This window comes from Drosophila miranda, chromosome 3 (genome assembly GCF_003369915.1).
Source record: "Drosophila miranda strain MSH22 chromosome 3, D.miranda_PacBio2.1, whole genome shotgun sequence".
In the NCBI taxonomy this organism is placed as follows: domain Eukaryota; kingdom Metazoa; phylum Arthropoda; class Insecta; order Diptera; family Drosophilidae; genus Drosophila; species Drosophila miranda.
The window spans coordinates 2,134,790-2,150,872 of NC_046676.1; positions in this window are offsets into that span (position 1 = coordinate 2,134,790).

Here is a 16,083-nt window from a genome sequence, read left to right on the forward strand (position 1 = left end):
ATCCCGTCCAGTCCTGGTGCTTTTATGCCCGCGAAGGAGTCTATGGCCCAGTGGATTCTCTTAGTGGTTAACAGACCTATTGGAGGGTGCTGTTCCTCGGTTGCTAGGTCCTGATGCTCCTTGGCGTCAGTCACCTCGGTGCATCCAGGGAAGTGCGCCTCCATTAGTGCTGTTAGGGCTTCTTTACTGCCCTCTGTCCACTGTCCGTTGTCTAGTTTTAGTTGGCTCTGTACTGTGGGCTGCTTTGAAAGCAGCTTCCGAAGCCTAGCGGTTTCGGGCACTTTCTCGATGTTGGAGCAGAAGTTTCTCCACGAGTTCCTTTGTGCCTTACGTATTTCCTTCTTGTAGCTCCTAAGTAGGATTTTATATTCCTCATTGACAATCTCTTCGTTCGCTTGTTTGGCGATCTTGAAGAATTCCTTGAGGTTGTTCCTTTGGAGAGAGAGATCTCGGTTCCACCAGAGTGGCTTGGACCTCCTCTTCGTTCTCGAGGGTTTGCAGGATGCATGGTAGGCGTTCAGTAACTCGTTTGATAGGGTCTTTAGGGACTTCTCTATATCCTCCGCGGATTTCACTGAGCCCGGATTCGCGAGCTTCGAAGTAACTGTCTTTTTAAACTTTGCCCAGTTTGTGTTCCGGGGGTTTCCATAGACTGTTGTCTTCGAAGGGTGTTTGAATTCGCACTTGAACTGAATGTACTTATGGTCTGAGAAGGATGGTCTTTCGAGGACCCTCCAGCTAGATACCATAGTACTGTTTCCCGTTGCAAGTGTTAGGTCTAGCACGTTGGATGAGGTCGGACCTACGAAGGTGTGCTTCTCCCCAACGTTTGCTATATAGATTAGTTGCTAGTATAAAGTCTAAGAGTGACTCACCTCTGTCATTGATGTCGGCGTCTGTCCCGATGACGAGTTGATAGTTTTTGGTGCCGGCTTCTGTCACCAGGCTCCTGAGTTCGTCGGGTGGTGCGGGTCTGTCGTGAGCCATGTAGCTGGAAGCCACCAGAAGGCGCTTTTCCTCACTTTCCAGCATCAACAACCGTCAGGTCATCCGTGCTGTAATGAGACATAAGGTAAGCATGGATTCCCTTTCGTACGAGTACGACGGTTCTGTTCCTGCACAGGTTGTGATTTGAGGACTTTAGTCCGGCCACTGAATTGTCTGTCGCAATCCAGGGCTCCTGGACTAGAGCTATGTCGGCGAGCCCTTGCTCCATGGCAATGAGGAGCTCCGCCGACGCTACCTTACTTTTATGCAAGTTGAGCTGCAGCACACTCAGCATGGGTGGCTGGCTCACTTGCACCTGACGGGTTGACTACTAGCGTCAGGTCACCGTCTTCCTCGTCTTCGTCTTCAAGCGCAAGACCCTGGGCGGCCTCCGCGATGGACTCGAGACCTAAGTCCTTTTCCACCTCGCCTGCCTGCAGGGTATGCGCGTCCTTGTCCTCAGGGTGGCGCTTTTTGCCTCTGCCTCCTTGTTTATTTGGAGGATCACACATTGGCCCCCCCTCGTTGGGTAGTGGGCTACCAATGTGTAGGATCCTCCAATCGGTAGTTGGCACGTCCGCGTTTTGCCGCTGAAGGAGCTTCAGCGCTCGGTCCCCCTGGATTGTGATGGGGAAGAGTACCTTCGCCTTAGGCTTGGACGGGATAAGCTCCCGGTCCACAACCTACAGCTTGGCCCCCTCCCACATCGCCTCCAGTTGGTAGACCGTACGCGTCAGCCACCTTAGGGTTGGATCATTCAGGATCTTAACCCCATTTAGCCACCCAGCACCATCGAACGTGGGCATTGGGGCCGCGGGGTCTTCCTCCATCTGTGCAAAAAGTGCGTCGACGAGACGCGCGTGCACCAGCTTCCACTGTGCCGCTGACATCTTGCCGTTTTCCTCGCTGCGGTCGATGAGTGCCACGATCAGATGTCGTTTGGTCACATCGCTGACCTTCGCTTTCGGCTTCGTTGGCTTCTTGGCCGCTTTCGGTGGAGGGGCTGCACTCTTGGGCCCGCGTTGCCGCTTGCTCGCTGGAGTGTCCTTAATGGCACTCTCAGTGGAGCGTTGCCTCTTGGTGGCCATCATCTCCTCCACCTTATTGGCATATTCGCCATTCGACGCCCTCATCTGTGGCATCTGAGCATAATGTAGCCGCCCCTCCTCTACTCTCTGCTCGGCCCAGGCTAGCTTGACCTTCTCCTCCTGGGAGATGTCTGCTTTACCTTGCAGCCGGCTTTTGATGTTGAGGGCCGCTTTGTATTGCGCTTTGGCCTTCATCCCCCCCTTGGAACGCTTCGGCCCTTCCCTACGCAGGGAGCTTGTGCCTGGTTCCGGCGAGCGGAGAAGGCTCTCTTCATCCGTCCTGCTTAGAGAGAGCACGCTCTCCAGATCCGTGTCTGTATCGACTACGGCATCTGTGCGGCTCAACTTGCAGGCTACGGAGTGAGTTGTTTTTGTTGTTGTTGTTGTGGCAGTAGCTTTACAACTGACCTGGCCTGCTCCCGTCAAGTCTGAGGTGTGACCGCTGGCGACACGCAGAGAGGACTGCTCCTCCCCGTGCCCGCCGGTGGTAGCAGTCACGCTTTCCACCGACGTTTGGGTTGACATCCCAACCCGTGCTTGCTCCTTCTTCGACTCCATAGTTGGCCCGAGTGTCCATACTGGTTAATATTTTTCGGGGGGGCCAACCCCTTGCGTTTTAGGCCTGACCGCCAGGCACCTCTAGCCATGGCCCTGGTTCGGTTCCCCCGACTTTGAATCGGGAAGACGCCGGACCATAGCCTTAGCTAGACACTGCATTACCCCGGACAGAGCAAGCGACAGTGCATTTGCCTTGTCCGGGGTAATGCAGTGTCCATTGCCCAGCCGGCACCCTCGTGGAGGGTTCAGCTAGAGGATTTTCGCCAGCCTATAGTTTCACTGCAGTTTCTGCAGCTTCCATCCATCCTACGTATTGGTTTAATCCACCATTGAAAATTGTTAGGGATTCTATTACTTTTAAAGTGGTGTCATTTTTAATTATCTCATCTATTGTTTCTGCCTGATAATCTGAAACCTGATCGGATTCAGATTCTATTTGTTATTTCAAATTTACTATTTGCTCCTGTACCACTGAAATTTGAAGTGCTATCAATTGTTTGACCAGATCTGCAGTGAGATCCATTAATTAATTGATTTGTTGACATATTTGGTTTCTATGTCAATTATCTCTCTATAAAAACTCAAATTAGTAATATGGAAAAGATCAGCGTTTGATTCATAAGTGTAAATGTCTCTGTCGTCTTTAAGCAATAGATAGTCACTACTTAGTATAGTCAATTACTTCCGAAGTCGTCAATATAACAAAAGTCAGTATAAGTATATTCGCATACATTTTCTGGAAGAATGGAAAACATTTCCTTAATATTTAATGTTATCTTTATGTATAATTCTGTTTCTATTGTTGATTATAATTTTATTCGGTCGATTTTCCTTAACTACCTGCTTTTTGTATCGAGATTGAAGTTTATTTTTTCTTTCTCCGAATTTCTTTTCATAAACAACTTCTCCTATTTTATATTCTTTTTCGCTTCTATCATTGTTATGTACCTTAAGCATTTTGGTCTGAGCTTCCTTAAATAATATTGGATTATTCTTGTGCTCTATTTTGTTATACAATATGTCATATGGCATTTGATTGGTCGTTGAATGTATCGTCAGATTATATTTCAGTGCCGCCCTTATTATTATTTCTGAAAAATCTGTTAGGTTTAGTTCATCCTTGATGCACCGCGCTATTTCTGTTAGTGTGGAATGTACCCTTTCGACCTGTCCATTTGCGGTGCTGTGTCTGGGATCAGCATAATAAATAGTTAGGTTACTCCTTTGTATGAATGATCTAAATTGTGCTGAAGTAAAGCTTAGTTCGTTGTCAGTCATTAATGATGTTGCTAACGGAAAGTGTTGCAAAATTTCCATTACCTTATTTTCAATGTTTAATTTACTTTGGATTTCCTTGACCACCAAGTATTTGGAATAAGAATCTATACAAGTTATGAATGTTAGGTTTTGGGCATAGTATATGTCTAAATGTAATTGATCTCCTTCTTTTGCTGGAATGGGAGCTTCCCCAATTGGAATTTTTACAGGGTGTGTGTGATATTTGTTTTTGTTACAGATCTCACAATTTTGTATATATTCTTTTAATTTTTTGTGTAGGTTTGGCCAGTAATAAAACTTAGTTATTTGTTTGTAGTTTTCGTCTAATCCTCTATGGGCTCTGCAATGTGTTTCTTCTATAATTATAGCTTTATCTTCTGCGTTTACTACATCTTAGAGGAACTTTCTCGTGAAGAGAAATTTATTTATGAAGTTTTCCTTTAGCTTATTTTGAATAAGGTATAAATCTTCTAAAGTGCAGTGTATTCCTGTGGTTAAGTTAGGCTGAATAAATTCTTTCAAAATGATTAGCAAATTGTCAACCGTATCAAATTCAATAATATGTCGGGTATTTTCATAAACTCTTACTAACTCATGAACTGTGAATCTCCCTTGCGCTAATAGTAGCTGCTGTTTAAATTGGTTTAGAGGCTTGCTATTCTCTTGAATGACGTTTTCAAAACTACTCTCTGCTGAATGCTGAGTATTTATATCTGATTCCGATTCTGTCTGGTCGATATCATTATCTATCATATGATTTATTTGAATCCGAGATAAAGCGTCCGCTACTACGTTAGTTGAGCCTGGTTTATAAATGATTTTCGGTGTGAAACTTTCAATGAAGTAATACCAACGTTTCATTTCAACATTTGGATTTTTTTGCGACATTGCAAAGGACAAAGGTTGGTGATCTGTATGTATTTCAATTCCACTCACTCCGTATAAATACAAAATTTTTTAATGCCTATACAATAGCTAATAATTCCTTTTTATTAGTAGCATATAATTGCTCGGTTTTACTTAAAGTTTTAGAAATAAGCGTTATGGGACTCCCATCTTGTGACAAAACTGCACCTATTGCTATGTCTGATGCATCTGTGGTTAACGTGAATTTCTTATTGTAATCTGGTTGTACTAATTCAATACGTGCTATTAAACTGTCCTTTAAATTATTAAATGCTCCTATTGCTGGTTCATCTAGCTGTATTCATGTTTTTTTGGGGGCCCTTCGTGAAACTTTCCCATTTACTCCACTCAGATATTTAGTTAATGGTTTGGCAATTGTGGCATAATTTCGGACAAATTTTCTGTAATACCCTGTTAGTCCTAAAAAGCTGCGTAGCTCTCTGATATTTTTAGGAATTGGATAGTTTTATATTGTAGAGATTTTGTCTGGATCTTTTTTAATGATATTATGGGAAACAATGTATCCCAGAAATTTGGTTTTTAACTGAAAGAATTTAGACTTCTCTAGGGATATTTTCATATTAGCGTTTTGCAAAATCGGTGTTATATGAATAAGATCTTTATAATGTTGCTCTATAGTTTTTGAAAATATTATGATATCGTCCATATAGACGTGACATGTTTTCCCCACTTGTTCTCTAAGTATGTCGTCCATTGCCCTTTGAAGAATTCTGGGAGCGTTCGTCAATCCCATATGCATTCTCAGAAATTCATATTTACCGTTATTTATGGAAAAAGATGTTTTTTCAATATCTGATTCTCTCATTAAAATCTGATAGAAACCTGACTCTAAATCAATGGCCGAGAAATACTTTGCTGTATCCGGTATGGTGTTTTTATTAAGTTTCCTAAAGTCTATTACTAGTCTATGTTTAGGAGTTCCATCCTCATTTACTCCCTTCTTTGGTACTACTATTATCGGTGAATTATATGGGCTTTTACTAGGTCTGATTATTCCTTCATCTAACATTTTACTTATTTCATTATTAACGAAATCGTTAACCGAATAAGCATATGGATACTGTTTGCCATATACCGGTCTATCATGTTCAGTGTTAATCTCTCCTTTTATATCCGTTCTGAATGGTAACTGTAAATCTATTTTGGCATGGTCTTCTTCGATGATAGCTATCATTTTCTCCCTGAGGTTTTCTAAATTGTCTTCTTTGTATGTTATTGTGTTATACAATTTCATTTTTTCAATTCAGAATTTGCACAATTTTGTATGTCGGATATTTCTACAATGGCGTGTTCAGGATTTTTTAATCCCAAACTATTCAAACTTTTAGTGTCGGATAATTCAACGACGACGTGCTCAGGATATTTGAATCCCAAACTATTAAAACTTTGTATGTCGGATAATTCCACGACGGCGGGCTCAGGATATTTGAGTCCCAAACTATTTATTTCTTTATTGACGGATAATTCTTCGTCAGCGTGCTCAGGATATTTTGATCCCAAGCTGTATAAACTTCTTTCTGCCTTTACTGAATCACTTCTCATTTCTTTTTCTTCATCAAAATATTTTTTAATTATAAATTCCTTCAATGGACGGATGGTTTTTCCTTCTATAAAGGTTAATTTGTTTAAAGAAAGAACCTCATCATATATTAGTTTTTCTTCATTATCTTTATATCTTAAAGTCCCCTTTCCGGTATCGATAACAGCTCCGATTTTCTTTAATAGGTTAAAGCCTATTAGTAAATCCGCCTCCATTCCATCTATTTCGTAAACACTTGTTTTGTATTAAAAATAGTTATATTATGGAAATATTTAATTTTCGAAAACCCATTTACTGTAGCAATTTTCCGATAAATTGATAATTCTTTTTATACCCGATACTCAAAATGAGTATTGGGGTATATTAGATTTGTGGTAAAAGTGGATGTGTGTAACGTCCAGAAGGAATCGTTTCCGACCCCATAAAGTATATATATTCTTGATCAGCATCAATAGCCGAGTCGATTGAGCCATGTCTGTCTGTCCGTCCGTCCGTCTGTGCGTCTTTCCGTCCCTATTAGCGCCTAGTGCTCAAAGACTATAAGAGCTAGAGCAACGGTGTTTTGGATCCAGATTTCTGTGATATGTCACTGCTACAAAAATATTTCAAAACATCGCCCCGCCAACTTCCGCCCCCACAAAGGGCGAAAATCTGTGGCATCCACAATTTCGACGATACGAAAAAACTAAAACGCAAAATCGTAGAAGAGGACTATATCTTCTAGAGTGCAAAATCTGAACCAGATCGTATAATTATTATAGCCAGAACCAAAAACAAACAATTTCATTCTTTCTCGCTCTGTCTCTCTCTATAACACACAGGCTTAATGGTCGGTTTTGCCAATTGCAAAATATGAGTTCAAGGATCTCAGAACCTATAAGAGCCAGAGCAACCAAATTTGGTATCCACACTTCTGTGATATCGGACCTTGACCGTTTCGTGTCCAAATTTCGCCACACCCCCTTTCGCCCCCGCAAAGGACGAAAATCTGGGGCATCCACAAATCTCAGAGACTATTAAGGCTAGAGTAACCAAATTTGGTATCCGCACTCCTGTTAGATCTCACTATAAAACGTATATCTCAAAATTTCGCCCCACCCCCTTCCGTCCACACAAAGAACGAAAATCTGTTGCATCCACAATATTGAGGATGCGAGAAAACTAAAAACGCAGAATCATAGATAATGACAATATCTATCCGATTGCTGAATCTGGATCAGATCGGATCATTTTTTAGCCAGAAGGAACAAATCAATTTGCAGTGGCTACGCAGCGCCCGACGTCACGCTCAGACTGATTTTCTGTCTCTCTCGAACGCACTGTTTGTCGTGTCGTTCAATATTAGCGGCGTTTGTCGGAGGAGAGCCATACTGACTAAGTTTTGGGTATAAATGTTCCCCCTCGTTTTTATTTTAGCTTATTCTAATTTCATTCTTTTACTCTATCCTTTTCCTATTATTTTCTCTTTTCCCATCAACTCGCACACTCTCCCCTTCTTCGTGCGACCGAAAATTCGAGCTGATCCCGCTACTTTTACGCTATCTCGCTCTGGCTTTTCGGTTCGCCCACTTGATACAACGTTAAGATTTAAACACTGGAGTTCTATGACACTATGGACCCTCTGAGCCTTATGGGATAGCACCGATGGACGAATGGTGCTTCCGTTTACCAAAGAAAGTTTGATCAAAGTTGGTTTTCTTTTTTTTATACCCGATACTCAAAATAAGTATTGGGGTATATTAGATTTGTGGTAAAAGTGGATGTGTGTAACGTCCAGAAGGAATCGTTTCCGACCCCATAAAGTATATATTTTCTTGATCAGCATCAATTGCCGAGTCGATTGAGCCATGTCTGTCTGTCCGTCTGTCCGTCCGTCCGTCTGTGCATCTGTCCGTCCCTATTAGCACCTAGTGCTCAGAGACTATAAGAGCTAGAGCAACGATGTTTTGGATCCAGATTTCTGTGATATGTCACTGCTACAAAAATATTTCAAAACTTCGCCCCGCCAACTTCCGCCCCCACAAAGGGCGAAAATCTGTGGCATCCACAATTTCGACAATACGAGAAAACTAAAACGCAGAATCGTAGAAGATGACTATATCTTCTAGAGTGCAAAATCTGAACCAGATCGTATAATTATTATAGCCTGAATCAAGAAAACAATTTCATTCTTTCTCGCTCTGTCTCTCACTAACACACAGGTTTCACTTATGAAATTTGAAGTGCTATCAATTGTTTGCCCAGATCTGCAGTGAGATCTAGTGAGTTGATACACCTTGTATTTATTTTATATGTTTGTTTTTATATTTTTGGATACCGCTGGGCCTAAACCTATTTCAACTTATATATTTAGTATTACTACTTTCGCTCACTAACTATCCGGTAGGGGTCGTCCTCCTTAGGGTCTTCCTTCTTGGTTTGGCTGGCAAATCTTCGAACGGGTCATCCTTCGTAAAATTCTTTATTGTTTAATCGTCCTTCTAGGGGTCTTCCTTTTTTGGTTTAGCTGGTAGCTTTAATTTCTTTGTGTTTTGTTTTGTTTAAAGATTTTCTTTTTTATATTTTTTCAGTGTCTTGATTAGTTTTTTAGTAATTATTTTTCCCGCACCCTAAGCTCCGGTTTGTTTCCTTTTTTTTATTATCTCACTTTTTCTTGTCTAATATCTCACAGTCACTCCGCGTTTTTTATTGAAGGATTTATTCCATTAATTAATTGTCCTTCGGGTTTCGGCGCAGCACTTTTATTATTCGGTACTTTTTATGCAACGCCGCCCCACGTTAGGCGCCAATTAAATAACTGCGGTAGCGGATTGCGTTTTTAAAAAGTTTGTATTTAACTTCTAAGTTTACAGATATAGACTTAAGTTGAGGGTCAAAATGCATTCCGGACAAAGGGTTTGCGCGATCTTAGTTTTTAGCTCGACTTTTCGGTTTCGCTTCTGGATCAAGACTGACTTGAACTTTTTGATCTTTGCATCGTCAATCCCTTTCGGGAATAGATTTTCTATAAACATCCCGATTGATGTCGCCATCCCGAATATTGGATTTCGTCATCCAAAGATTGAGAACTGTAAAATGCTGAAAGTGCAGAATCTGCAGAAAGCCGGGTGTGTGATTGTTTATCAGAAGCCGGGTGTGGGCAAAGATTGTGTTCGGTCAAACTCCTTTAAGGAACAAAGTACTCAAATGACCCTCGTAAAATAGAGAGCCTACGCTCACTTTTTGTATTTACTCTCACCATTATTGTACTAAATTCACCACTGTATTCTCTCTCTTATGCCCAGTGCTCAAGCACTAAGATTTGTACTAAATAGTTATGCCTGATGCTCAACTGGATCGATCGACTTTTCTCTTTCATATATATACTTTAATTCGTTTGCAGAAAAAACTAACACACCCCCATCCGTGAATTAACATTAATGCGGAAAACGCTCCGTGTATAAACATTTTGGCGCCGAACGTGGGGCACGTGTGTTAATTCTTCTGTGAACAATTAAACTAATCGCAATCTACAAAGGCAACAATTACAACATTCGCTCGTCTCGCAGCTGCAATCGAAAGATCCGAAAACCGTATCAGAATTGTTCATCTCGATCGCGGGTTCATTGTCCTCGCCTTGCTCTCGCCGTTCTCGCTTAATTTTATCATTCGCTTGTCACCCACAACGCATTCAACGGCGCTTGCATTCTCGGTTCGTTCGCTTTGCAGCTACCTGCTTTGGTCCATCGATCAACGCATTCTTTCTATTGGAATTCCACCGCTTCACTTTCGTTTTGCTTTCGTTGCCGCTGCTGGAACTTTCGCTGACTCTCCGCTTTGGAACTGCGCTCATCTTTGCTGCCCTCGCTCTCACCGTTGGATTTGTGCTCTAGCTGCTGCTGCTTGCTGCGTTTTTTGTTGTTGGTATTTTTGGAAGCTCTAGTTCTGTGTCAGCGTAATTACACTACACAACAAAATGACGACGCTCGAAGATTTAAAACGCGAACGGAGCAATATAAAACGAAATATAACTCGGATCAAATCTGTGGTAGATGCTAAATCGGAAACCCCGATATGCAATGATAAGCTTCGCTATCGGTTGAACATCTTAGAAACGTATTTCAAGAATGTTTTAAATGTCCAAGCTAATATTGAAGACCTTAGTCCGAATGATGAAGGACGGGCAGATTTGGAGGATACATACAAAGCAATCAAGCTATCCATAAAGGAAAAAATGGGAGGAGATCTGAACGCCAGCATTGTTGCGACGGACTACCACCCACCGCCAGTGAAGTCATCGTTACCAAGGTTGTCGCTGCCCACTTTCGACGGAACATATGCAAACTATAAGAATTTCATTCACTCGTTCGAGCAAATTGTTGTGCGTGAGTCTGGATTGTCTAATATAGAAAAGTTAATTATTTGCTGACCTGCCTCACGGGGCCGGCATTAGATACAATTCAGGCATTCCAGATTACAAGTGAAAACTATCCGAAGGCCCTAGAAAAACTCAAAAGCCGTTTTGATAATCCTACTCTTATATTTGTAGAAGGTATTGAGGCATTGTTTGCACTACAACCTGTGGAAAGGTCAAACAGTCAGCAGCTTCACAGCCTAGTGGATAAGGCATCCGCTATCTTAAGCTCGTTGGAGTCCATCGGCAAACCTGAAAACATTGTTCACGCTATGGTTATATATATTATAATGGAAAAGTGTGATCAGCAAACTCGGAACAAGTGGAAGGAATCGCAAAACTACAAAACTCCGCCAACCTGGCTAGCATGCACACAGCTTTTGGAACGCCACTGTCAGTTTCTCCATTCGTCTGGGAACTCGGCTGGTACTTCGTCACAACGAAAGGCTGAATCCAATAAGTCAAATCGTCATTCTAATCACCAAATAAACTTGTCGTTTGCTATCACTAATCCGTCTTGTACACTTTGTTCTAGTTCTGGCCATAAAATCTCTAACTGCGCTCAGTTCAAGGCTATGAACAGCAACCAACGGTACGACAATGCAAAACGCCTCGGTCTCTGCATCAATTGTCTTGGAAACGGTCATAGAGTGGCGCAATGTTCATCGACTCATCGTTGCCGATCCTGTAATCGGAATCATCATTCATCTTTGCATCACTCTCAGCCGCAACAGCCACCCTAATCATCAGCAGGACAATCTTCAACTACTGAACCGGTACTCCAACCAGCGCAACCCTCCTGGCAAACGGCTGCTAATCAGTCTCATCAAGCTGCTTCACACTCTCATATGGAGATCGCAGCAGATGATCAAATTTTGTTGGCAACAACTATGGTTTTGGTAAAGGATGCCACAGGTGAATACAAACTCGGTAGAGCGTTGCTTAATTCATGTTCTTAGGTTAATTTTGTAACCGAAACCTTTGCACAAAAACTTCGCCTTCGTCGTGAAAAACACCACATTGGAATTCGCAGTATAGGAGACTCCCCTACTAGTTTGAAGGCTCGTACGACTACCTCTATTAAGTCACGTACTTCCGGCTATCAGCTCACTCTCCAGTTTGGAATTACATCCCATATTGCCTACCAGCCAGATAGTGAGATCGACATATCGAATTGAAACCTACCAGCCAACACTCCATTGGCTGACGAATCATTCTATAGGACTAAACGTATTGATCTGTTACTGGGAACCGAAGCCTTCTATGGAGCTCTAGCTGTTGGCCAGATTCGGATTGGTCCAAATCTTCCCACTTTGCAGAAGACTCTTTTTGGTTGGGTTGTTGCTGGGAGGTACCAGCGCCAACATAACAGACAGCCACCATTGTGCTTGGCGACTGTAGAAGAGTCGATCGACAAGAATTTGCAGCAATTGTGGAAAGTGGACTCATTTGTCGATCCAAGCGCTAGAATTCTCCCAAATCATCGTCGCTGTGAGGCCCATTTCAGGGACACAACACATCAGGATGCCAGTGGGCGGATTGTCGTTCGCTTGCCATTTCAAGAAGATCCAAGTTGTCTTGGAAGTTCCTTCGATACAGCTCGAACTCGATTTTTTGCCATTGAGAGACGTCTCGCTCGTCTACCGGAACTTCGCTCGCAGTATATCTCGTTCATGCAGGAATATGAAAGTCTCGGCCATATGTCCCTCGTACTGAATCCTAACTTGGAGGAACCGCATTATTATATACCCCACCATTTCGTTCTGAAACCAAGCAGTGCCTCGACGAAGCTCAGAGTTGTCTTTGACGCGTCTCAAAGGTCACTTAACGATCTACTTTTAGTCGGCCCTACCATTCAGGATGAGTTGTACTTGCAATTTCTGCGGTTCCGCATGCATAGGTTCGGCATCACAGCTGACGTCACAAAAATGTACAAGCAGGTACTTGTGGGTGAGAAGGATAGAAAATTCCAGTACATTTTGTGGCGAGCATCTCCAAATACAGATCTTCAAACATACCAACTCAATACAGTGACATATGGGACTGCGTCTGCCCCATTTCTCGCAACTCGTAGTTTGCATTACTTGGCTGAGGATTGTATGGATGCATGGCCCTTAGGGGCTGCTGCTGTTAAAACTGAATTTTATGTTGATGACCTTTTGTGTGGGGCTGATGATATAGATACACTCCTCAAACTAAAAACTGAAATCACATCAACTCTCGCTCGTGGTCAGTTTCCATTATGCAAGTGGCATTCAAATCATGCAGGCGTGATGGAAGACGAATCTACCAAGGAAATAAACATTTCAGAAAACTCTGTCAGCAGCACACTCGGCGTAACTTGGCATCAACGAAGTGATGCATTTAGTTTCACATTCAATCCAAAGGAAGTCTATCCCACTACCACAAAACGAACAATTTTGTCCACTGCGTCGTCGCTATTCGATCCAATCGGTCTGCTATCACCGTTAGTCATTGTCTCTAAGATCATTCTTCAGGAGTTGTGGCTTTTGAATCTCGACTGGGACGAGTCTGTCCCCCAGAATTTAAGCCACGCATGGAGCAATTGTTTGGAATCGCTGAATTCACTGTCGTCACTAGCGGTATCCCATTTTTGTTTGCAGCCTGATACTAGGAGCATTCAAATACATGGATTTTGCGACGCATCGATTCGGGCATGCTGTGTTTATGTGCGCACGGAGAATTCGCTTGGACAGGTCACAGTGAAATTGTTCACTTCTAAGTCAAGAGTAGCACCAGTGAAGAAACAGTCTCTGCCGAAGCTTGAACTATGCGGTGCACATCTACTTTCTCAGTTTTATAACAAAATCAAGGCCATATTCAGTAAACACACTATTACATCTTATTTTTGGAGCGACTCACAGCTCGTATTGCATTGGCTGTAACAACACTCAGTCACCTTATCGACCTTTGTTGGAAATCGAGTGTCCGATTTTCAGGATTTAACTTCTGATGGAAAATGGCGCTATGTGCCAACACATCAAAACCCTGCTGATATTCTGTCGCGAGGCTGTAACGTGAGCGAGTTGATTAAGTCTCCATGGTTTTCGGGTCCTACGTTTCTAGTCGAGGATTCGCTAAACTGGCCCGCCACTGGTGGAAAACTTGATATTGACATGGACGTGGTTAACTCGGAGAAACGGAAAAGTTTGTTTGCTGCCGTACACGAGACAAATAATATCCTCAACATCGTCGATAATATCAGCTCGTACACTCACAGTCTTCGTCTCATTGCTTGGATAATTAGGTTCATAAGGAGATGTCGGAAGCAATCGACGTTTACCCCAACATCACCGACGCCAGATGAACTTCGTTTTGCTTCACATTGCCTTATTTCAACAAACTCATTTTGTAGAGGACATCCGTTTACTTCAGAAGCAAAAACCATTAAAAAGCAGCTTTAACTTTATTACTCCCTTTTTAGAAGTCGTGAACGGATTCGAACCTATCAAGGATGGTGGACGATTGGAATACTCAGACCTACCATACGGTCAAAAACATCCGTTGCTGCTGCCTAGTCGGTCCAAATTTATATGGAACTATATTCGCCATTTGCATCTTCGGAACTATCACGCTGGACCTAAAACCCTAGTCGCTCTCATTCGTTTGGAGTATTGGATCGTTAACGCTAGAGACTTGGCACGTCGAATTGTTCGTTCCTGTGTACACTGCGTTCGCTACAGACCGAAGCTGCTACAACAACTCATGGGCTCATTACCGCCTACGCGACTCGCTACGGCTCGACACTTTGAACGCTGTGGAGTTTACTTTTGTGGACCCATCAACACATATCTACGCATTCGAGGAAAGGGACCTACAAAATCATACATAGCCGTGTTCGTTTGCCTTCTCACCAATGCCGTTCACATCGAAGTAGTCTCTGACTTGTCAACAAAGGCGTTCTTAAATGCATTGAAACGGATGGGAGGTCGTCGCAAGCTGCCGGCAGACATCTTCTGCGATAATGCCACTAACTTTGTAGGGGCATCGAATCAACTGCAGGAACTAAAAAGTTTATGTTCTTAAAGCAGACCCAAGATGAAATCTATAAATTTTGCGCATCTGACTTTTTTAATTTCCATTTTATTCCCCCCAGGGCACCTCATTTCGGAGGCCTTTGGGAAGCGGCAGTCGAGAGTGAAAAGGGGCTGTTAAATCGTACGCTGGCCAACACCAGGTTCACCTTTGAAGAGTTGACCACTGTCCTCGTCGAGATAGAATCGATCCTGAACTCGCGCCCGCTATCGCCGCTCTCGTCAGACCCAAATGACTATAGCACTCTCACGGCTGGTCATCTCTTGGTTAGCGAATCATTGCGATCACTACCTGAGAGGTCCCTCGAGAATATCAAGCTGTCAAGTATGGACCGCTACGATGCGATTACGGCCGTCAAGCAACGGTTTTGGAAGCAATGGTCTGCTGACTACGTCAACGAATTGCGATCGCGCACGAAGTGGACAGCACCCTCAACGAACCTTACCGAGGGCACGTTGGTCTTCATCCATGAGGACAACCTGCCACCGCTACGCTGGAAACTAGGCCGAGTGCATTCTACTGTGCTTGGGAAGGATGGACTTGTACGGGTGGTGCACCTCCGCACTGCAAATGGAACATGTTGCAGGCCAATACACAAGTTGGCAAATCTTCCGGTGGTTTGAAAGCAGTCCTTTCAACGGGGCCGGGATGTTCGGTCACACTCCTTTAAGGAACATAGTACTCAAATGACCCTCGTAAAATAGAGAGCCTACGCTCACTTTTAATACCCGATACTCAAAATGAGTATTGGGGTATATTAGATTTGTGGTGAAAGTGGATGTGTGTAACGTCCTGAAGGAATCGTTTCCGACACCATAAAGGATATATATTCTGGATCAGCATCAATAGCCGAGTCGATTGAGCCCTGTCTGTCTGTCCGTCTGTCCGTCCGTCCTTCTGTCCGTCTGTCCGTATCAGCGCCTTGTGCTCAAAGACTATAAGAGCTAGAGCAACGACGTTTTATATCCGGACTTCTGTGATATGTCACTGCTACAAGTATATTTCAAAACTGTGCCCCGCCCACTTCCGCCCCCACAAAGAGCGAAAATCTGTGGCATCCAAAAATTCAAAGATACGAGAAAACTAAAAACGCAGAATCGTAGAGAATGACCATATCTTTTAAACTGCAGAGTATGAATTGGATCGTAATATTATTATAGCCAGCATCAAGAAAACAATTTCATTTTTTCTCGCCCTGTCTCTCTCTAAGCTTTGCTTAGAGTAAAACATTAGCGCCTAGATCTCAGAGTCTATAA